The sequence below is a fragment of the Coregonus lavaretus genome, assembly GCF_964263955.1.
Source record: "Coregonus lavaretus genome assembly, chromosome: 11".
In the NCBI taxonomy this organism is placed as follows: domain Eukaryota; kingdom Metazoa; phylum Chordata; class Actinopteri; order Salmoniformes; family Salmonidae; genus Coregonus; species Coregonus lavaretus.
Genome location: NC_139998.1, coordinates 45,858,972 through 45,884,372, shown reverse-complemented (window position 1 = coordinate 45,884,372; position 25,401 = coordinate 45,858,972). Strand labels below are relative to the sequence as shown.

The 25,401-nt window shown below is 41.3% G+C and overlaps 1 long non-coding RNA gene across 1 annotated transcript; it reads left to right on the top strand.

The window, feature by feature from the left end:
* Positions 1-22,313: 22,313 nt before the first annotated feature.
* LOC311137783 lies at positions 22,314-25,135 on the top strand. Its single transcript, XR_014613979.1, has 3 exons — positions 22,314-22,392; positions 24,131-24,231; positions 25,088-25,135. It is a non-coding gene; the product is annotated as an uncharacterized lncRNA (long non-coding RNA).
* Positions 25,136-25,401: the final 266 nt, after the last annotated feature.

Here is a 25,401-nt window from a genome sequence, read left to right as displayed (position 1 = left end):
ACGCCCATGTGAATGTTTATTGGTCAAAAGCGGCAATGTTGTTTTAGGTACTAGTCTGGAAAATATTGTGTTGAGACCTTTGTCCATAGATGCCACATTTCAGGTTTCGTGCAGATCGGTCATTCGGTGCCAGATGACTAGCGTTTTAAGTGTTTTTCACAAAATTCTAAATGGTGGACAATCCATAATGGCGGATCTTATGGGTCATTGTGAGGAGGGACATATAGTTGAAGTCGGAAGTTTACATACACCTTAGCCAAATATATCTAAACTCAGTTTTTCACAATTCCTGACATTTAATCCTAGTAAAATTCCCTGTCTTGGGTCACTTTATTTTAAGAATGTGAAATGTCAGAATAATAGTAGAGAGAATGATTTATTGCAGCTTTTAATTCTTTCATCACATTCCCTGTGGGTCAGAAGTTTACATACACTCAATTAGTATTTGGTAGCATTGCCTTTAAATTGTTTAACTTGTGTCAAAAGTTTTGAGTAGCCTTCCACAAGCTTCCCACAATAAGTTGGGTGAATCTTGGCCCATTCCTCCTGACAGAGCTGGTGTAACTGAGTCAGGTTTGTAGGCCTCCTTGCTCGCACACGATTTTTCAGTTCTGCCCACAAATTGTCTATAGGATTGAGGTCAGGACTTTGTAATGGCCACTCTAATACCTTGACTTTGTTGTCCTTAAGCCATTTTGCCACAACTTTGGAAGTATGCTTGGGGTCATTGTCCAGTTGGAAGACCCATTTGCGACCAAGCTTTAACTTCCTGACTGATGTCTTGAGATGTTGCTTCAATATATCCACATAATTTTCTTTCCTCATGATGCCATCTATTTTGTGAAGTGCACCAGTCCCTCCTGCAGCAAAGCACCCCCACAGATTTCTTTTGATTTTCCCATGATGTTAAGCAAAGAGGCACTGAGTTTGAAGGTAGGCCTTAAAATAAATCCAAAGGTACACCTCCAATTGACTCAAATTATGTCAATTAGCCTATCAGAAGCTTCTAAAGCCATGACATCATTTTCTGGAATTTTCCAAGCTGTTTAAAGGCACAGTCAATTTAGTGTATGTAAACTTCTGACCCACTGGAATTGTGATACAGTGAACTATAAGTGAAATAATCGGTCTGTAAACAATTGTTGGAAAAATTACTTGTCATGCACAAAGTAGATGTCCTAACCGACTTGCCAAAACTATAGTTGGTTAACAAGAAATTTGTGGAGTGGTTGAAAAATGAGTTTTAATGACTTCAACCTAAGTGTATGTAAACTTCCGACTTCAACTGTATGTACCGAATTTCATGACTTTAGGTCAAAACGGGGTAAGGTGCGTGACCTTTCAAAGTTAGCATTTTCAATCGCTTGTTATAGCACCACTATATAGCCACTCAGTCTAATTTTGTAAATGCTGGATCTCTATGGCAAGACGCATCATTCACCCAAGTTTCGTCCAAATTGGGCCAGTGCTGTCTGAGATATCGCGTGTGACGAACGTACCAACGGACGGAGACCGGTCCACAGTCCCCTCCCCGATTTCATCGTGGGGGACAACTACTCAAAAGTAAAGGGATGCCCAAGAAAAAAAACTAATTACGCACTAACCTTGTCCCCAGGCTAATTGCGTATATTGATCTCAAGGATCAATATACGCCACTGCCTGTTCACCCCGCTATCATCCTGAAGGCGAGGTCAGTACAGGTGCATAAAAGCTGGGACAGAGCGAATGAAAAACAGCTTCTATCTCAAGGCCATCAGACTGTTAAATAGCCATCACTAGCACATTAGAGGCTGCTGCTGCCTATTGAAATCACTGGCCACTTTAAGAAATGGAACACTAGTCACTTTAATACTGTTTACATATCTTGCACTACTCATCTCATATGTATATACTGCATTTTATTCTATAATATTCTACTGTATCTTAGTCCATGCCGCTCTGTCATTGCTTGTCCATATATGTACAGTGGGGAAAAAAGTATTTAGTCAGCCACCAATTGTGCAAGTTCTCCCACTTAAAAATATGAGAAAGGCCTGTAATTTTCATCATAGGTACACGTCAACTATGACAGACAAAATGAGAAAAAAAAATCCAGAAAATCACATTGTAGGATTTTTAATGAATTTATTTGCAAATTATGGTGGAAAATAAGTATTTGGTCAATAACAAAAGTTTCTCAATACTTTGTTATATACCCTTTGTTGGCAATGACACAGGTCAAACGTTTTCTGTAAGTCTTCACAAGGTTTTCACACACTGTTGCTGGTATTTTGGCCCATTCCTCCATGCAGATCTCCTCTAGAGCAGTGATGTTTTGGGGCTGTCGCTGGGCAACACGGACTTTCAACTCCCTCCAAAGATTTTCTATGGGGTTGAGATCTGGAGACTGGCTAGGCTACTCCAGGACCTTGAAATGCTTCTTACGAAGCCACTCCTTCGTTGCCCGGGCGGTGTGTTTGGGATCATTGTCATGCTGAAAGACCCAGCCACGTTTCATCTTCAATGCTCTTGCTGATGGAAGGAGGTTTTCACTCAAAATCTCACGATACATGGCCCCATTCATTCTTTCCTTTACACGGATCAGTCGTCCTGGTCCCTTTGCAGAAAAACAGTCCCAAAGCATGATGTTTCCACCCCCATGCTTCACAGTAGGTATGGTGTTCTTTGGATGCAACTCAGCATTCTTTGTCCTCCAAACACGACGAGTTGAGTTTTTACCAAAAGGTTCTATTTTGGTTTCATCTGACCATATCACATTCTCCCAATCCTCTTCTGGATCATCCAAATGCACTCTAGCAAACTTCAGACGGGCCTGGACATGTACTGGCTTAAGCAGGGGGACACGTCTGGCACTGCAGGATTTGAGTCCCTGGCGGCGTAGTGTGTTACTGATGGTAGGCTTTGTTACTTTGGTCCCAGCTCTCTGCAGGTCATTCACTAGGTCCCCCCGTGTGGTTCTGGGATTTTTGCTTACCGTTCTTGTGATCATTTTGACCCCACGGGGTGAGATCTTGCGTGGAGCCCCAGATCGAGGGAGATTATCAGTGGTCTTGTATGTCTTCCATTTCCTAATAATTGCTCCCACAGTTGATTTCTTCAAACCAAGCTGCTTACCTATTGCAGATTCAGTCTTCCCAGCCTGGTGCAGGTCTACAATTTTGTTTCTGGTGTCCTTTGACAGCTCTTTGGTCTTGGCCATAGTGGAGTTTGGAGTGTGACTGTTTGAGGTTGTGGACAGGTGTCTTTTATACTGATAACAAGTTCAAACAGGTGCCATTAATACAGGTAACGAGTGGAGGACAGAGGAGCCTCTTAAAGAAGAAGTTACAGGTCTGTGAGAGCCAGAAATCTTGCTTGTTTGTAGGTGACCAAATACTTATTTTCCACCATAATTTGCAAATAATGTCACGCCCTGGCTCTGGGGACTCTTGTATGTTGAGCCAGGGTGTGAGTTTTCATTGTTTTGTGTTCTAGTTTGGTATTTCTATGTTGGCCAGGGTGGTTCCCAATCAGAGACGGCTGTAGCTCGTTGTCTCTGATTGGGAGCCATACTTAGGTAGCCGTTTGGCATTGTTTTGGTGTGGTATCTTGTTCCGTTTGGTTTGTGTAACCGTAGGACTTCACGTTTCGTATCGTTTGTTGTTTTGTTCGTTGTGTTGTACATTCAATAAACATTATGTACGCATATCATGCTGCGCCTTGGCCCGCTTCTTCTCAAGACGATCGTGACAAATAAATTCATAAAAAATCCTACAATGTGATTTTCTGGATTTTTTTTCCTCAATTTGTCTGTCATAGTTGCCGTGTACCTATGATGAAAATTACAGGCCTCTCTCATCTTTTTAAGTGGGAGAACTTGCACAATTGGTGGCTGACTAAATACTTTTTTTCCCCACTGTATATATTCTTAAATCCCATTCCTTACTAGATTTGTGTGTATTGGGTATATGTTGTGAAATTGTTAGATATTACTTGTTAGATATTACTGCACTGTCGGAGCTAGAAGCACAAGCGTTTCGCTACACCCGCTATAACATCTGCTAAACACGTGTATGTGACAAGTAAAATTTGATTTGATTTGAGGATGAAGTGATCAATGACTTAGTGTTTCTTAATGAGGGCATCAGTAAGTAAGTAGCCTTGGTTTAGATAGGAGCAGGAGCCTGTTCCTGTAGCATGAGGCAGCTTGATGTGCAAGTACACCCCGTGGACATGACACTAGTCTATAACAGGGAATACCACCAGGGGTCCCATTTTTACATTCTTCGGTATGTCTCAGCTGGGGATCAAACTCTCAACCATCCAATCTCAGGGCAGACACTCTAACCACAAGTCACTGAGTTGGTTATTGAGAAATATTACAATCACTGTATCACAATTCCAGTGGGTCAGAAGTTTACATACACTAAGTTGACTGCGCCTTTAAACAGCTTGGAAGATTCCAGAAAATTATGCCATGGCTTTAGAAGCTTCTGATAGGCTAATTGACATCATTTGAGTCAATTGGAGGTGTACCTGTGGATGTATTTCAAGGCCTACCTTCAAACTCAGTGCCTCTTTGCTTGACATCATGGGAAAATCATTTTAATCTTGGACTAGGGCAAGTGTCCTTTTTCCATGGTCCAACTTCTTAGGAAACCGGAAAAATAAGACAATTTAATTGAATACTAGTGTAACGTATGTCATATCCTCAGGTCACCTCGTTCTCTCTGCCAAATATCCTTCACTTTTTTAGTTGCCGTATTAAAGTTTCATCATTGTCTATGTTTACTTTCATTTTGAAGAGTTTTTTTAAAAGCGCTGTGTAAACTCAGTATAAGCCTTCTTCCTTATACTTTAAGATGCTACAAATTGTCATTACTTTGTTGAAAAATAATTAAATGCGTAGCTAATATTTTTGCTGGTAACTCGGCTTTAGTTGTGATTGTGCTTTAAGACTTCCTGTATCAGAAGATTTTCCAAAACTCTTCATGGGAGAACATTATTAATACCGTGCCACTGGAAATGAAGTGGGACAGTTTGTGTGGGAATCGAAAAGACTGGTAATGCTAGACTTGGGGCTGTTTGGTGCAAAGGTCCCTTCTGCCTTTGGTGACACACACGTTTGACTGGTTGCAATGAAAATAACTTTTGAATGTATTGAATAAATCAAAGAAGGACACATTGCATTAACAGCCCTTACTTAGCTCCTTTTGCCGAGCTGTCACTATCAGGCCAAGCCGCAAATTAGGAAAATTTTCCAAGCCGGTTAGGCAATTTTTCTCTGAAAAACCATAACCTTCCTAACCTTGATACCCCTAACCTGATGCCCAACCATAACATCAGTTAAATATTAATGTTCACGATATAGCCAACCTTATGCTGTCACCACTTGAAATTGATAAATGCTATATAATCTGTGTATTACTATTTCAGTGTGTTTTTGAGCTGATCCCCTGACATTTTCATTCTATTTAGTATGTTTAAAAAAAAATCTTTATTTTAACAGGGAAAAACAGACTGAGACCTGGATCTCTTTTACGGCTGTGCCCTGTGTAAACATGTTGACATGTACAGTTTTAGACATACAGACAAGAACATTTCAAACATACAAAACAAAAACACAATTCAACAGAAACAATCACAGACAACATCATATTGATCCTCCATAACATTTTTTAAATGGGCAAGGGACACCAGAGTGTCTAACTTAAGTTGGATCTGCAGTTTGTTCCATAAATAAGGTGCAAAGGAACTGAAGGCAGTCCTACCCAACTCTGTGGAGACCACAGGAGTCTCTAATGTAATCCACATCTGTGATCTGGTTTTAAAATTAGTATATCTAGTGGAAATTAATGATGATATATATGGAGGTAGTTTTAAAAGAAGTGCTTTATAAATAAACAAGAGAGCATGTTGCTCTCGCCTCACAGATAGAGAGGCCCAACCCACATGTTGATATAGGAAACAGTGATGAGTTTTGTAACTATCACCCGTGATAAACCTGAGTGCACAATGGTAAATAGCATCCAGTGGTTTTAATGTGTTTGCCGATGCATGCATATAGATAATATCAACATAATCTAAAACGGACATAAAAGTAGCCTGCACAATTTGTTTTCTATTTACGGAGGACAGACAAGCCCTGTTTCTGTAAAGGAACCCTATCTTGAATTTGAGCTTTTTTCCCAATTCAGTAACATCTTTTTTAAAAGAAAGCCTATCATCTAACCATACCCCTAAGTATTTATATGCAGAGACCTGTTTGATTTGAGTACCATCCAAGCTAGTGATTACAAAAGTGTTTCTAATTGAGAGTTTAGACCTAGAAAAAAACATGAGCATTTAAAACAAGTTTAAGCTGTAAAAGAGACCCCTGTAGTATCCTAAAATCAGACTCCAACTGCATTAAAGCTTGGTCCGCTGTTGGAGCAATAGAGTACATCACTGTGTCATCTGCATATAAATGGAATTTACAATATCTGACATCATCACCAATGTTGTTTATATAAAGTGAGAACAATAGTGGGCCAATTATTATCCCTGAGGGACCCCTTTAAGTAACTGTAAGGGGTCAGACTTGACCCCGTCGACCATGACGGCCTGAGTTCTATCGTTAAGATAGTCATAAAACCATCGACAGGCATCAGTGCCCAGTCCTATAGATGACAGCTTACTCAAAAGGATAGCATGGTCTACAGTGTCAAAAGCTTTTGACAAATCTACAAACAACGCAGCACAGTGCTTTCTATCATCTAAGGCATTTGCAATATCATTTACAACAAGCATAGTGGCCGATGTGGTACTGTGTTTAGATCTAAAACCAGATTGATTGGTGCTATAAATACGGTTAACAGAAAGAAAAGATTGTAACTGTTTGTTGACTATAGATTCTAGGATCTTTGCCAGACAAGGGAGCCTAGAGATGGGTCGATATTTATCCAAATCACTACCGTCACCTCCCTCATGTAATGGCAGAACAAAAGCTGCTTTCCACACCTTAGGGATATTTCCTGTGCTTAATGTTAGATTAAAAATGTGTGTCACTGAACCAGCAATGATAGGTGCAGCACACTTAAGTAAGTACGGGTCTAAATTGTCAGCGCCTAAGGATTTCTTAGTACCAATGGCACACAGGGCAGCTAGAACCTCTGCTTCAGTTATTTTCTGGAAACTAAAAACAGGGTTACCATTTTTCAGAGTAACGGTTGAAAAGCAAGACGAAAAATCAACTAACTGGCCAGTACCACAATGGCCACTTTTCTTTTCAAATAAAAAACCAGCAGAGATGAAATGCTTATTAAAAGCATCACAAATATCATTTTTTTCACTTAGAATACAGGAGTCTGAGATAATTTGCTTAGGAAGAGAAACAGCAGAATTCCCCCGTTTCAGTGAATTAACGGTTTTCCAGAATTTTGCAGGATCTCCTGCAGAATCTGTCATAGCATTAAGGAAGTAATTTGATTTTGCCTTTTTGACAGCTGCAGTACATTTATTTCTCAATTGCCTAAAAAACTGCCAATCAGCTGGAGTACCTGTTTTCCTCGCCAAGGCCCAGGCCCGATTCTTTTGCAGAAAAAGACCTGACAATTCAGGAGAGAACCAAGAACTGGTTCGTTTTCTTACTCTGTGATTCTTAAGCGGAGCATGTTTATCAGACATAGAGGTAACAATAGAATAGAAAAAAGCAAGGGCTAAAACCGGGTCCAGAAAGCAGCAAGTGGATAAAAGCTCAGAGTGATATAAGTCAAGGATAAAAGCTTGCTGTGAGAAATGTTTATAATTTCTCTTAGAGATTATACAGGGATCAGAGTGTTTCAGCCTGGTATCTCTAATACAAGCAATAGAGCAGTGGTCACTGATATCATTTGAGAAAACCCCACTGGCTGTGTATTTATGGGGGGTATTTGTTAGAATAATGTCTAGTAGAGTAGATTTTACTGGATTCTTAAAGTTGGGACGGGTTGGTTTAGTTATCAGCTGAGTTAGATTTAGCTCAGTACAAATATATTTTAATTTATCGGATACTGGTGAAAGCCAATCCAGGTTAAAATCTCCCAAAATCAGTAATTCAGAGTTTGCATAATTAGACAGTATATCAGATAATTTGCATAGAGTACAAGGAGGAGCTGAGGGGGCGCGATATACCCCTGCTAGAGTTTAATGTGTCACGATCGTCATAAGAGGCAGACCAAGGCGCAGCGTGATATGCGTACATCTTTTAATGAGTACTTAATACATGAACAACAAAACGATACGTGAAGTCTACAGGTTCACCAACACAAACCTATACAGAACAAGATCCCACAAATAACTGTGCAAAACAGGCTGCCTATGTATGGTTCCCAATCAGAGACAACGAGAATCAGCTGCCTCTGATTGGGAACCACCCTGGCCAACATAGATCCACACGATCTAGAACATAAACCTAGAAAACTAAACATAGAAACTAACACCCTGGCTCAACATTAAAGAGTCCCCAGAGCCAAGGCGTGACAAAATGAGCATTATTACCAAGTACCACATTTAAAACTAGACATTCATATCGCTTTGGGACAGAGGTTGATATGGACACAGAAACATTTAAGCAGCATTTTACATAAATCACGATACCACCACCTCTACCAACTCTATCAGCTCTATAAATATTGTACCCAATCAACTGAACATCTGAATCAGGCACAGAATCACATAGCCACGATTCAGATACAATCAGTACGTCAACATTTGATTGTGAGACCAACATTTCAATAAAGTCCAACTTTTGGATCAGGCTTCTAGCATTCAAATGAATTATTCCAATGCCATTGCTACGGGTATTCATATCAGATGGAGTATCCAGGGTAGCACCTGAAGCTGCACTGAATGAGAAATAAACAATTTTCGAGCTATTGACAGAGCTCAATTTTATGGGGACAAGATTACTACTAACAATACCTCTCTGCATGTAAGTAGTATTCGCAATACGGTGATTGGACAATAATCTAGGAATTGCAGAAAGGTTGTTAGCTGAAGTTTGTTCCATATTTGCAATTGAGGGACTAATTAATGAAACTGGGAGAGGAGCATTGAACATAGTCTGATAGGGGAGCGTACAATCCCAAAAGTCAACCCCCGAAAATACACAACGTCAGGTATCAAAGGCTCTACATGAGGCAAGAGTAAGAGACATGTTGGTGGAGAGGATGCTGGAGCCATACCTGTTAAGATGTAAATTGTCGGGGGGGCGCTAGAGAGCGTGCTATGGAGTAGACGTGCATTGCTAGAGCTCCGCTCAATTTTGAAACAAATTAATATTTATCTTAACCTCTCACAACCTATAACTTCAAACAAATATGACAAAGGGAAAAGGCAACAAAAAAGGGGGCGCTAAACAAGATAATTGGAATGAGATAGACAACGAACCAATTTCAACGTCGCCGACCCACGAGGAGCTAGCTGAAGAGGCTAGCTTCCAAGAGTTCCCCACAGATCCTACTCAAAGTGACATACTGGCTGCCATAAACGCACTAAGCAAGAAGGTGGACACAAGGTTGGCTGATATCTCAAAGAGTATTGGGACTTTGGCCGAAACTGTGAAGGCAACTAAGGGAAGGGTGCACGAGGTTGAGCAGACGACAATCGATCACGAGGCCAGGCTACAGGACATAGAGAAACAGTGCGCAACGCTCAAAAATGACAACAAAACCCTGAAGGCCCGACTGGAAATGCTCGAGTCGCATTCAAGACGCCAGAACATCCGAATATGTGGGATCCAGGAGGACACGGAGAAAGGGAAACCCACTGAATTTGTCTCGGAGCTGATACCGGCATTGCTGGGGAGTGAACACTTCAAAACGGCCATCCTGATCGACCGCGCACACAGAGCACAGGCAACGAAGCCGGCCAAGGGCGGGCCACCAAGGCCATTCATTGTAAGGCTGCACTATCCCCACACCAGGGATCTCATCCTCAAGCTGGCTAGTCAAAAGTTCCCCCTTAACTACAACGGAACCAGGGTGTCTTTCTACCCAGATCTTACCTTGGAGGTGAGGAACCAACGGAAAGAGTATGATGAGGTACGCAACAAATGCAGGGCGGCCAACATCCGATATGGATTCCTCTTCCCAGCCCGGTTTAAGGTGACAGTCGAGGGATCAACACGTACGTTTGACAACGCAAAAGAGGCAGATCTGTTCTTGACAAGCAAGCCCCCCGGCTGAGGATACAGAACGGCTGTGCCAGCAGGCTAAATGGCCAAATACAGGCCAGGAATGTGTGTGAATTGAATTTCCGGCCTATGTCTTTTCGATCAGAAGATCAGAAATTGGGACTTATAGGATAGGTGAGATGGTGTGGCTAATATAGCATTGTTTGGCATGTCATGTTTTAGCGCCACTCACCCCCTAACATGAGAGTTAAGTTAAGTGTTATTTAATACTAGTTTATATGCGGAGCATCTATAGACGACGAGTTAGTTCAAGCTTTATGTCTAGACACCCTAACGTTTGTGTGTTAGCCAAGGAGTGCTTCGTTTGGGGAAGTCACTCAGTAAAGGGACGGGAGGGGGGTTGGGGTCTGTGTTTTATGTTCACGTTTATTAGTACAGGTGGCATGACAAGCTCCCGCACGGCGGGACGTCTTTCTTCTGGGTTTTGTATGACAGCAGCAATTTGCTTTAAAATAAGAAATGCCACATAGTGACCGAGCACAGAGTAGATCAGGTGGAATAAAGATAGTCAGCTGGAACTGTAATGGATTAGGGCATGTCGTGAAACGAGCTAAGGTTTTTTCTCATCTTAAATCACTGGGTGCTGACATAGTGCTTCTTCAAGAAACTCATATTAAACGCCCCGCGCAGGCCAAGCTACGAGTCGGCTGGATCGGTCAGATATACCAGTCTAACTTTGATGCAAAAGCGAGAGGGGTAGCAATCCTGATAAGGAAAAACATTCCTTTTGTCTACTCAACCTCGATTTCAGATCCTAATGGTCGGTATATTATTGTGGCTGGTACACTGAATTCAAAACCAATAACCTTGGTCAATTTATATGGACCCAACTTCGATGATCCATTATTTTTTCAAAGGGTATTTAAGGCCATACCAAATATCTCGGATACAAGTGTTATTGTTGGAGGTGACTTTAACTGTACGTTAGACCCTCTTTTAGATAAACAGCTATCAAGGTCACTTCAACAATCAAATGCCAGTGTCTGTCTAAATACATTGATGACAAACCTTAACATTGTCGATATTTGGAGACTGACGCACCCAACAGACAGGGATTATTCTTTCTTCTCATCAGTTCATAAATCATATTCCAGAATTGACTATTTTTTGTTGGACTCCAAACTAATCTCAGCAGCTGAGTCGGTTCCCTATCACCCCATTCTAATTACGGACCACTCTCCTCTGTCCATGGTGCTGAAACTCGACAATATGTCGACAGGACGGCGACCGTGGCGCTTAGACGCATACCTGTTGAAAGATGAGGCTTTTTGTCAGTATTTGGAGGAGCAGATTGCCTTTTTCCTCAGTACTAACGACACGGGGGATGTTGACGACTCCACCCTTTGGGAATCTCTAAAGGCTGTGATTAGAGGTTACATTATTTCTTATACATCAGAGAGGAAGAAACGTGCCAATACTAGGCTGAGAGAAATTGAAAGAGAGTTAGGGGAACAGGAGAACGTTTTTAGGACAAATTCCTCGTATACAGTCCTTGAGAAGATCACAAAGTTAAAGTATGAATACAATACCATCCTTTCGAAACGGGTGGGCTCTTTACTTGCTAGAACGCAACAAAGTTATTTTGAACTGGGGGACAAACCACATAAATTATTAGCAAGACAGCTAAGGCATGTACAAGCATCTAGAGCTATTCACAAAATAAAAGACAAGAAGGGTAAAATAGTAACAGATCCGCAGGACATTAACAAATGCTTTGCACAGTTTTACTCAGAGCTATACCAATCAAAATGCGATGCTACTGATCCACAAACTATGGAACGCTTTCTCGCTGATTGTGAACTTCCTAAACTAGACAGGGGGGCAGCTGCCGCACTCGATGCAGGGATAACCTTAGATGAAATTAACACAGCGATAGCACAATTTCCAAACAGCAAGGCCCCTGGGCCCGATGGATATGTAATAGAATTCTATAAGAAGTACTGCGCTAGTCTATCTCCACTTATGCTGCGAATGTTTCAACAATCCAAAGAAAATACCAAACTCCCGCAAACACTGTATGAGGCTACAATAGCCCTGATCTTGAAAAAAGATAGAGATCCCATGGAGATGTCGTCGTATCGCCCCGTGTCGTTACTCCCCATAGAAAACAAGGTGTTGACAAAGATATTGGCAAACCGATTGAAAAAATATATTTCCGACATCATACACCCTGACCAGACAGGTTTTATCCCGGGCCGACATATATACTACAATTTGAGACGCCTTTTCAACGTAATGTATCATGATCATAAAGTTGAAGCAGTGGTAATAGCTCTTGATGCAGAGAAGGCGTTTGATCAGATTGAGTGGAAGTATATGATGTCGGTTCTGGAGCATTTCGGATTTGGAAAGGAATTTATTAATTGGATAAGAATTATTTATGCACACCCAATGGCGTCCGTGGTGACCAATCAGGAAATGTCGCAGTCATTCCGCCTGTTCAAGGGGTGCCGACAGGGGTGCCCTATTTCGCCTGCTCTCTTCGCTATAGCCATGGAACCCCTTGCTACGCGCATTCGGGCATGTGCCGATATAGCTTCTGTTAAAATAAAAGACACACAGCACAAAATTTCCCTATATGCAGACGATGTTCTTTTGTTTTTGTCCAAGCCTAAAACGTCTATTCCACCATTACTCAACTTGATAAACACATTCGGCTCCTTCTCTGGCTACAAGATAAACTGGCAAAAAAGTGAGATGATGCCAATATCACGGCCTGTGGATATGCAATTTCTGCAATCTACCCCGCTTAGAACAGTGAGGGACAAGTTCACAAGCCTTGGCATAGTAGTGACAAGAGACCTTGACCAGCTATTGAAAGTGAATTGGGACATGAAAATATATCAGCTTAAACAAAATATAGATTTCTGGAAAACTCTGCCTATTTCCTTGGTTGGTCGTATAAACGCTATTAAAATGGTTGTCCTACCCAGGTTTCTTTACCTCTTCCAATGTCTACCCAATTTCATACCACAAAGCTATTTTAAGAAACTGGATTCAATAGTAACTCCATTTTTATGGGATAACAAGGCAGCCAGAATTGCAAAGAAGCATTTATGCAAGTACAAGATAGAGGGGGGCTTTGGCCTTCCTCACTTCAAACTGTATTATTGGGCTGCTAATCTGAACATTGTGTCTTTCTGGAGGGAAAGTTTACCTGAGATGAGACGGAAGGATATGCCTTCATGGCTTTTGATTGAGCAGGCCTCCTGTCAACGTTCCTCACTCCCTGCACTTGTTAATAGCCCATCATATGTGAAAAAAGCCACTTATGACTCCAATCCGGTCATTTGTCATACTCTTAGGATCTGGAAACAGATTAGGGATTTTCTTAACATACCCACTGTGTACATAGACAGCCCGATTAGCCGGAATCATGCTTTCCACCCTGCAATGGATGATGTGGTGTTTTCACAGTGGAGGGAGAAGGGGCTCACAACAATTGGTAATCTATACATAGATGGTCAGTTAGCTTCATTTCAACAACTACAGGCAAAGTTCAACATGCCAACAACACATTTTTTCAGATACCTCCAAATCAGGAATTTCTTAAGGACACACATCCCACAGTATGGCATGAAGCCAAAGAGTCCTACATTAGATAGCTTGATCCTTGTCAAACCCCATTCAAAAGGGTCGGTCTCCAGACTGTATGATGTGCTACAGGCCCACATAGAGGTATCCACAGACACCATTAAAAGGGCTTGGGAACAAGAACTTGGTTCAGAAATCTCAAATGAGGACTGGATAGAAGCTCTCAGGAATATAAACCACAGTTCAGTGAATGCCAGACACAACCTTGTACAGTTTAAGGTGATACACAGGTTACACTACTCAAAAGTAAAACTGCATAAAATATTCCCGGACACCTCACCACTGTGTGAGAGGTGCAAGCAGGAGGAGGGGACGTTGTCCCACTTATTCTGGACATGCCCTAAATTACAGGCTTACTGGGCTCTCATTTTTGATTACTTATCTAAGGCCTTTGATAGAGTTCTAGCCCCAGACCCATTGATCGCTCTGTTTGGTACAGTTGATGGGAATAACCAGGAGGGGAAAGCTGTCTCTCTTTGTACTCTATTAGCCAAAAGGCTCATATTGCAATTTTGGAAATTGGAGACTGTACCTACCTTTGAAATGTGGTTACGGGATTTAGGGAATGTAATCCATATGGAAAAGATTCGATACAACACCTCCAATAGAAGTCCATTGTTTTACAAAATATGGCAGCCGATACTGGATAAATGGTCTAGTCCCGCTTCATAACTGGGCTGACGATCTGCTGCTACTCTGTGCTGTATTCCACTCAATATTTATTTTTGGCTGAACTACACTGCTTGTAATGACTATATGCTGTCTTCTTATACACGTACCACCTAATAGGATTTTGTTTTATTTTGTGTATGTGTGAGTTAACTTTTGTTTTGTCCTCTAAACTGGCCATCCCATCCAACAGTACAATGAATGTCATTGTTTGTATTGCTGTCTCTTTTACTTTATTTTTATTGGAAAATAATAAACATATTATAAAAATAAATAAAAAAAGATGTAAATTGTCCCGATAAGAATAGCTTAGTGTTTCTACACCAGTGTAGCCCTTATTACCTTTGATTTTACTTGTTTTATTACTGATATCATTAGCACCTGGGAGATGATACTGTTGGTGGGAAAAGTATTTATTTTTTAAAGGGGAAATCTGTAGTTGCTACATCCATTTTTTGACTTATTAATGATATATACCCATTGATGCTTGAATAATATATCTCATAATGCCTCATGAGCATAGTTCAACTGTCACACCCTGTTAAAACCCAAAATAAAAGTTTGTTTTAAACATTGCAAATGTAAACAAACACTGTATAGCCTAAAAACATGGTTAAAACTATAAATGTGATATCATGGATGGACAGTCATTGCATCCATAGCTCTGTCTATGAATTTGAGAAGGTGTGATGAGTGTGATAGGAGTCAGGCGCAGGAGGGTAATCACCGAATGCAGAGTTTTTCCTTCGTACACAAATAGGCACAGGGGAAAATCTACCCTGGCAATACAAGGTAACGGTAGCTCCAACAATAACAGGCACAGGGGAAATATCTACCCTGGCAATAACAAGGTACGAGTAGCTCCACCGAGCTACACTACTCTCACGAATAAACAATCACCCACAAGGACAAGAGGGGCAGAGGGAACACTTATACACAGACTAATGAGGGGATAAGAACCAGGTGTGTGTAATTAACAAGACAAGACAAATGGAATGATGATATATGGAGTGGCAGTGGCTAGTAAGCCGGTGACGACGAACGCCAAAGCCTGCCCGAACAAGGAGGGGAGGCAGCCTCGGCGGAAGTCGTGACAGAAGGGTTACAATTATCCAGGCCCATCCCTCAGCCTTTTAGCAAAACAGAAGTGGGGTGCCCACTTTGTTATTGTTTCAACTGTGGATTGGACCTTTAATGCAAGCGGTGAGGCATCTTCCTAACCTTTGGCTCCAAGACATTTCACACGGCTCTGAGGCTTGAGTCGAGCCAAGGAGCAGAAAGGAGCAACATCCTAAGCAGGTGAGATGTATGTCTTCCTCAAAGTGTGCTCTTTTAGTATTTCTCTAGTAGGTTTCCTGAAGGAGAAAGCCTCCACTTCTATGTCAAAGTTAATAAAACTAAAACATTATAGTAGTAAATACTACAATAATGTCAGCAAAAACACTATAGTATACTATAGTCTGCAAAAACACTACAGTAAATATTACAGTATACTACAATTGGCAAACATAGTATATACTACAGTTTTGTTTTACTACAGTATTTATACTATAGTTAACTGTAAATAATACAGTATATTACATTAAATATCTTTAAAAAATCTATGTAATCAATTTTGAATTCAGACTGTTACACAACAAAATGTGTAATAAATCAAGGGGTATGAATACTTTCTGAAGGCACTGTATATTTGTGTGTGTGTTAGCTATGCAAGAGATAATCTTAACTCTACAGTGGTGAAAGCAGGGTAGGGTAAAGCATAGGTTCAATATTTTGTTCAAAAAATAAAGACAAAGATGGAGACGGCTGGAACAGCTCTAGAACACACTGGTATCCACTACTGTCTGTCATGTTCTGTGTTGTTCTTCGAAATCACTTTCAATCCATTTAAAAACCATTCAATACATGTTGTTTTAACATTACAAAATGTGCATGCGTTTTCTGTGATTCATCTTAATTATTAGGATTTTTTCTGTTAAAAAATGTGGCTGGTAAAAAATTGGAGTGGCTGGTAAAATGTGGCCATCCATGGACCAAAAAGTAATACCCGCCCTGGAGCATCCCATTGGTTCCTGCATGAACACGCCCCCCCTTTGAGCACGCCATCTTCATGCTTATGTGACACTTTTTATATTCTGGATTTCCCTAATGGTCTGTACGATTTAAAATGTGGGTCAAAAGGGAAATAAAAGTATTATTTGAGTTTTTTGGCTGCTGTGAGTTATCTGAGTTTTCCCGCCTTCCGCCTGCTGTGTACCGGAGTCCTCCTAGCTAGCACACAGTGTCCTTCGCTCCCTCCTGCCGAACACCTGCCCTCGTCGTCCCTAACAGAACTGCGGGAAAGCAGTGCCCAACAGGCGGGGACGAAGGATACTGTCTACCGGTGTTCTAGCTAGCTAGCTACCATTGTCGCCCCCGCCTCTTCTTCTTCCTCTTGGGATTTATCGGCAGTTGGCATCCATCGTTATGGTGCATTACCGCCACCTACTGTACTGGAGCGCCCCCGCCCCCACCTCCGGCCTTTGTACCAGAGTCCTAGTTTAAAAATGGCCCAATAGACGTATAAAGAGGGGTTTCTGCAGATGCAGGAATGCCCACATGCAGTTATGCCCCGAATTGCGGGCCACAATTGCACCCTTCTCAACACTGCGAGATGTAGTAGATATGGCACGGCACTCAGAGTTAGTGAAAACACAAAACACAGAGGGGCCAGTGGCTGCAGAGCTAGTGGAAGAGCTGAAATCATTCAAGTGGAAAGGGAAAGCTAAAAATAACTACAAGAGCGCAAATCAACACAGACAGAGTGAATGTGAGTGTGGCCACAGAAAAACAGATGATTGCACAGCAAAAGGCAAAAGATGCATGAAATGCAAGACAATAGGCCACTTTGCAGCCGTCTGTGACACAAAATCAGTGCAGGAAGTTACAGAGAATGATGAGGAGGATCAATTGAGGATCACAGAGGACACATTTGTTGATGCAGTCATCACAGATGATGAACTCCCATGGCGAACTATCATAACAGTCGCCAGGACTGCTGTACTGTTTAAGATAGACTCTGGAGCAGACACATCAGTGATGTCTGAAGCTACTTACTTAACAAGTTAGCCAAGAAGCCTCAGTTAAAACCAGTCAAGAATAATCTGCAAAGTCCAGGAGGCACAGTGTCCACCAGAATGCAGTTTATTGCCAAAACACAAGTATAGATCATGTAAAAAAGGCCCTTTCCTTTCAGCCAATCAGCGGGCTTGAATGGACATTTGGACTTTGGCTCCTCCCACTCTAGTTCAGAGTGTTTATTGTCTTCAGCTGACGAGGACACAACGTTTGGCTGGCGACCAAGTTTTCAGTGTTTATTCTAGAAGTGTTGTGCGTGCATCCGCAACGTCACCTCAAAGGTATCAGTGCTGTTCATTACGGTCCAATACAACGTTACCATCGCAGCAAACTATGGCCTACCAGAGAAGGCTGTAGTGAACCACTTCCACCATGGTCTGAAGGATCTGGCTAAAGTCTTCTTCTATATGGCGTTCGCCATCATCATGCAGGCCAACATCCAGGAATACGTGCTAGACAAGATCAACACGAAGATCACTTCTATTATATGTGCGTGTGTGCTAATATGTGGTGGTGAGTGACCAAGAATTAATAAAACTCTGGATATGGAGACATCTGCCTGGTTCTTGCCGGACTGCCTGTAGTGGGTCAGACCAAAGTAGAGTCAGCTTAAGTCACTAGTGGGTGAGGGCATCTACAGCCAACCACTCAGACGGCTCCAGCTAGCCGTTTTTACAGATCAGAAACAAATGGACTGATTGCTACTTCAGAATAGTAGTGGTCAAATCCGGTGGAGAAAACCTACTCAGTCGAGTGGTAGCCGTGAACCTTGGGCTAATTAAACGCATTGAAGAAGTCTGTGTTTGGAGAAGTTGGCCCACTTAAAGGAGACCCAGTGAAGATAATTCTGAAGGATGACGCACAGCCCTACAGTGTAGCCACACCACAACGCATTCCCATCCCCCTACTTCCTACAGTGGAGAAGGAGCTTGTGAGGATGGAGTCAACGGATATCGTTACAAAAGTGACTGACCCGACTGAATGGTGTGCAACATTGGTCGTGGTGGTGAAGAAAAATGGAAATGTCAGAATGTGTCGATATGAAAAGACTGAATGAAAGTGTCAAACGAGAGAAGTACATCCTACCTACGATAGACGACCTACTCCAAAGCTGGAAGGCAGCACTGTGTTTTCAATCCTAGATGCTGCAAGTGGATTTTGGCAGGTCCTGTTGGATGAGGAAAGTCAACGACAGACCACCTTCATCACTCCGCAATGCAGATACTGCTTCAAAAGGTTGCCTTTCGGCATAACATCCGCACCCACATTTTTTTTTATTCAGAGGAAGAAGTTGGAACTCTTGCATGGACATGAAGGAACCGTACCCACATGGATGACATTCTCGTCTTCGGAAAGAAAATGCAGGACCATGATGAGAGGCTCAAAAGAATGATGGAAACAATTCAAGAGTCAGGACTGAAACTAAACAAAGAAAAGTGCAAACTACGTCAACCTAAGCTGGACTTGCTGGGACAAGTGATAAGCAAGGACGGAATCACAATAAACCCAGAGCGAGTCAAAGCCAATTACAATGTTGAACCACCAACAAACATCACAGAGCTGAAAAGACTGCTGGGAATGGTCAACTACATCGGTAGATACTTACCCAAGCTCTCCGATGGCTTACAGTTACTGAACGAACTGCTGAAGTTGGACAGAGAGTGGTTTTGGGGCCCACCGCAGGACAAGGCATTCACTGACGTGAAGACACTCATCTTTTCAGCTCCAGTGCTGGAGTATTTCGATCCGAAGTGGCCGGCGGTTGTTAGCACAGACGCCAGCAGCTATAGCCTAGGTGGCGTACTTCTTCAAGATCACAATGGTTTGTTAAAGCCAGCAGCATTCTGTTCGAGAACCTTGAACTATGCTGAAAAGTGATATGCCCAGATTGAAAAATAATGTGATTCTAGCATTATCTGTGTGGGCTGGACAAGTACAAGCTCATCACAGATCACAAGCCATTGGTGACGCTAATCAACCAAAAGGACCTTGACAAAGCATCACTCTGCTGCCAATGGCTTCTCATCAGGCTGATGAAGTTCAATCCAGTCGCAGTGTATGTACCAGGAAAATACCTGGTTGTTGCAGACACACTGTCGAATGATGATGTCGAAGCGGAAGTACAGGCATATGTGGATGCTGTAGAGAAATATGGAACAGTCAGAAAATCCATCCTGGAACAAATCAATCAGGAGACTGCAAAGGACGAGTAGTTTCAGCGAGTACTGAACTACATAAAACGTGGATGGCCTGAGTATGTCAAAATCGTGACAGCTGCAGCAAAGCCATTCTTCCCAGACCAAAGATTACTCAGTGAACTAAATGGACTACTCAGACACGGCAACCAAATCGTCGTTCCAGCCAGCATGAGAGCTGGCATGAAAAACAAAGTCCACAAGGGACACAAAGGTCTCACCAAATGCTGAGAGCGCCACAAGAACTCAGTCTGGTGGCCAGGCATTGCCAATAACATCAGGGAGCTCGTGCTGTTGTGCCAACACTGCAACATGTACAGACCAACCAGAACAAAGATCACAACCTTGATCACAACCCTTCTGCCAGAGCTACTTTGGCAAAAGATCACAGCCGATCTCTGCGAACACAAAGGAAAAAACTACCTCATCGTCATTGACTACTACTCTAGGTGGTTGGAAATACTCCCCCTACCCAGAACGGACTCCAAGACAGTCATAGCGTAGCTGAAGAGTATCTTCATATGATTCGGAATCGCAGAGACTGTTTTGACGGACAATGCACCCCAAATTCTCTGCAAAGTTATTCCAAGATTTTGCAGCAGAATACGACTTCCAACATGTTACGTCAAGTCCGCACTAGCCCCAGGCCAACGACATGGCCGAGCGCGAGGTGAAGACAGCCAAGTCAATCCTCAAACAGGCTGACCCTCACCTTTCTCCCTTCTCTACTGAGCTACCGCTCTACCCCTACTGAGCCAACACGTGAGAGTCCGGCTAAACTCATGGTGGGCCGAAACATCAGGACAAATCTCAAACAACTTTCAAAGAGAACCTCACACCTGTCTGGCCCAATCTGAGAAAAGTATAAAGGAATAAATCCTACGAGAAGTTCTACAACCGGAAGCATTCAGCCAAGGCTCTCCCGCCACTCAACCCAGCTCCAGAGTTCGCCTCAAACTCAATGGAGAAAAGGCCTGGACTACAACTGCAGTAGTACAACACCAGGAGACCGCTCCACGCTCATTCAGTCTCACTCCCAGAAGAATCCGCAGACACATTCAGCTGGTGAAAAGAGAACCAGTTACTCCAGATTAACACTCCAACAGTCCAACCAACCTGCATGTCACTCAATGAGATCCACCTCTCAATCACCAACACAGTGACACAAGTGTAAATCATGGGACAGTTCAAGATGGTCCTGTGGTCAAAAGATCTGGACGAATTGTAAAGCCACCTTCTCGCTTGGAAATTTAAAAATGGTTTTTGGCAGTCTACCCAATACCCTAGGCCTAAAGACTTTACATACAGTGGGGTCCGAAATTATTAACACCCTTGATAAAGATGAGCAATAATGACTGTATAAAATAAATAATTCAAATACTGAGCTATATTGTATGCTCAAACAAATTGGGAAATTACAATATTTTATAGTAATACAATTGCTCAGAGAAAGAGATTTTGTTTAACAAGTAATACTTTTTTCTTAAAAAGGTAGGGGACACATTTTTGACACCCCTAAAGATTCTTATAATAAAGTAGTCAAAAATTGAGTATTTGGTCCCATATTCCTTGCACGTAATGACTACATCAAGCTTGTGACCCTACAGACTGGTTGGATGCATTTGCAGTTCGTTTTGGTTGTGTTTCAGATGATTTTGTGCCCAACAGAAATTAATGGTAAATAATGTATTGTGTCATTTTGGAAACTTTTGACTCATTTATTTCTAATAATCTTTAGGGGTGTCAATAATTTTGACCCCTGCATTTTTGGGGGGGAAATAGTTTTACTTGTTAAACAAAATCTTTGGGAGCATACAATATAGCACATTATTTTAATTAATTATTTTATAGTCATTATTGCTAATCTTTATCAAGTAATTGAAGGATGTCAATAATTTCGGAGCCGACTGTAGTTAACAGTATTCAAAGAACAAAGGAAGAAGACAGAAAAACAGGGAATAGTTTTTTTCTGTTACTGAAAGACACCGGGAAATGTGTTGTTATTATTTCTGACTAAGAAATGTGTTAACTTTAACCTGAAAATGAAACATGTCTCTGTAATGTGAAAATGGGGACATTATACTTAAAAGGGGAGATGTAATGTGATATGAACGTGTTAAATTTCCGTTATGGTGATGCGCATGTATGCATATCCCTGTAACCAAGACTACTACAACAATGGCTGAGTATTTTTTTATTTTATTTTTTTTTACATTTTTATTCATTTAGCAGACGCTCTTATCCAGAGCGACTTACAGGAGCAATTAGGGTTAAGCGCCTTGCTCAAGGGCACATCAACAGATTTTTCACCTAGTCGGCTCGGGGATTAGAACCAGCGACCTGTCCTTGCAGGTTATTAGCAAGAGTAGGCGAGTAACGCCACAGTGGCAAACAGCACGTCATAATAGAGACAGTACATAATTATGGAGACAGACAAAGAGGCTTGCAAGGCAGCTGCGAGCTGTCCAGCTCCAAGCCAAGGAACTGTCAAGACTGTCTGGCTGTCCTCCAACTAGAGAGCTAAGGGACTGTGTCCATTCTAAGTAGCATGGGGCTGCTGAAATTTGTTTCTAGTTTCTTCTGGAAAGTAATTGAGTAAATGGATGTTAAGTTGTCTTCTCAAAGGTATTTTTCCATTACTTCTGCCAGTTAGCATGCATAGTATTACTGAATACTACTACCTGAATGCTTTACAAACTAGTAGGTTATTTAGAAGAGGCTGACATTTTATCTATTTAGTTCAAATGTATAAATTACTGGTCTTTGAGGGACCCTTTCCGGGACAAAGATTAAGATTAGTCCTGAACTACTATATCAGTGGATATTCTAAAGTGAGTAAGGTTACATGCGTAAAATAATGCGATTATTGTGGATAGTCAGATTAATATAATAATAATTAGATTAAAATGTTTACATGCATTGCCAGAAGAACGATTTCCCTACCTAATAATCCCGTTTATCCTGTTGGCACTCTGATAAACAAATCTTAAGAAATGCTGAGCAATGTAATAAAGTAATGACTTTTCAAATAAATTACGTTACGTTGGCTGATAATTTGTCAACTACGCTAGCCTTATGATCCGCATAGGATATCATTACAGCAGTTGCTTTTATGTTTCGGTATGTTAGCTAGCTACCTAACGTTAGTTGGCTACTTATACGTTGAACTTACATTTACATTTACATTTTAGTCATTTAGCAGACGCTCTTATCCAGAGCGACTTACAGGAGCAATTAGGGTTAAGTGCCTTGCTCAAGGGCACATTTACGTCATTTAGCAGACGCTCTTATCCAGAGCGACTCACCAATTGGTGCGTTCACCCTATAGCCAGTGGGATAACCACTTTACAATTTTTTTTTTTTTTTTTGGGGGGGGGGTAACTGTTCTATTAACTGTTCTATCCCTGTTCTATTAACTATATACTATCAAACTAACTACCCAACGTTTATTGACTTGTTTATTGACGTCATTCTTAGCTTAGCTACGTGGTATAGTCATTGTACGTTCTCAATGGACATTGTTAATGAAGTCGTAAAATGTCTAGCTAGTAATTTGTTATGCTAACAAGCTAGAAAGAAGTTGCATACCAACAGCATCAACTTCCGGTAGACAGGCGAAGCGCTAGTACACTCAACTGATTAAAATAAAAGTACACTCAACTGAAAGGATACCGTTCGTTTACAGTATACTAAAATGAACTTATAATATGTAGTATATACTCATTAAGTATGTTAGTATGGGTATTCGAACACAACTAACTCAGGTGTTTTAATCGGCGTATGGTTACTTCGATTTTGACCTTAGCCAATAAAATAAGCAGAGTAAGGGGTTTGTTTACATGACTATAGCATAATCCGCCTACTGCCATAACCAGTTTAATGTCGAATTATTACTGCATTTAAAATACTCTGTTTTCGCGAAACTGGCACTGAAAGTCTTAAAATCAACATCTCATCAGGTGTTTCTGAATGCAGAAGTTGTTTAGGCAAACACACATGACTAGGAGAATCTTAGCCAAAATCAAAACATAAATATTGTATTTACTGCATTGGTTGTTATTCACTAAACCTCAAAAATAGGTTAAATATTATTAACCAATAAGAGCAAAGTATTATTTTATAGAATTTAATAACTTTTATCTCTACTATTTACTGTACATTGTGAAAAGTAGGCCACTTCTTGAAAGTAATTACATTTACATTTTAGTAATTTAGCAGTCGCTCTTATCCAGAGCGACTTACAGGACCAATTAGGGTTAAAGTGCCTTGCTCAAGGGCACAGACCATTTTTGTGAATTTGGCCATGTGCACCAGTTGCATGTGTGTTGACTTTCAGTTTCTTCTCAATTGTGTGTGTGTACAGGAAGGACCAAGAGGTGTCAGGCAGGAGCCAGGGAAGACACAAGCAGAGGGTGTGGCTGAAAGTGTCCACTATTGGGGTGAACATATGAGGAGATGACTGGGGTAAGTCATCTGGCCCGCATGCTGATTAAATGTATCCCTGTTCTAAGTGCTGACTAAAACGTATATGTTTCTTCATTCCATTCTTTTACTTTTAGATTTGTGTGTATTGTTGTGTATTGTTAGATATTACTGCACTGTGGGAGCTAGGAACACAAGCATTTCGCTACACCCGCAATAACATCTGCTAAATATGTGTGTGCGACCAATAAAATTTGATTTGATTTGATTTGATTTTGATTTGACTGTAAATCGCTCTGGATAAGAGCGTCTGCTAAATGACTAAAATGTAAAATGTAAAAAAAATGATTTTGAGGGACACTCCCAGTTTTCCCCTAAACACTGACTTGGCTTTCTGGGAGGCCCACAGAAGATGACTGATGGGAACTATCCAATCTGTTCAGGGCCAGCCAGGCCAGATGCATTCAGCTAAACAGAGGACTTTAATGTCTCTCTTGGGAAAGCAAAGAAGAAGCAGGCCATAATCATATCCTATCATATTCAATTATGAGGAATGGGATTGAGTTCTGGGAAGATATATATATATATATTAAGATTATGGAGGGGACTTAATCCAGATTCATTTTGGTAATTGGATAATGCTGTGGACACATTGATATTGTAGAGAATATTAAGAACCATTCAAATAAATATTCCACTCCAAAACAGCTTTTGGTATTTGTTTCATTAGTCCACTGTTTATACAGTCCCAAAATCAAGTTTTCAAGATATAGAACTTTAAAAATACATAAAGTGTCACAGTATGATGATGCGTTTTGCAGACCACGTGATGTTTACGTCGCTGACTGTCTGGTTGCTATAGCCATTCCACGGTCATGCCGTTGTGTTCATGATTTAGGTTGTGGAGCACGACCATGAGAGTGGGAAGATCAGCTCTTTGACAAAGGAGGAGTCGGACCTTAGAGCCCTCTCCTGGTCGTGAAGACACCTACAGAAGACACCTACAGTCTGTTCTACATCAAGATGACCAATTTGGTAAGGGGTTTTGATCTGATCCAAAAATCCAGAGATTATTCCTAATCCCAGCAAATAAATATCTTGTTAGTACAGTATATCAATTATGACTACGTCTTTGGAACATAGACCATAATTCTGTCTGTAATTCAATCATTGCAAGATTTATATTTATATTTCCATTCTGCGCTTTCAGAA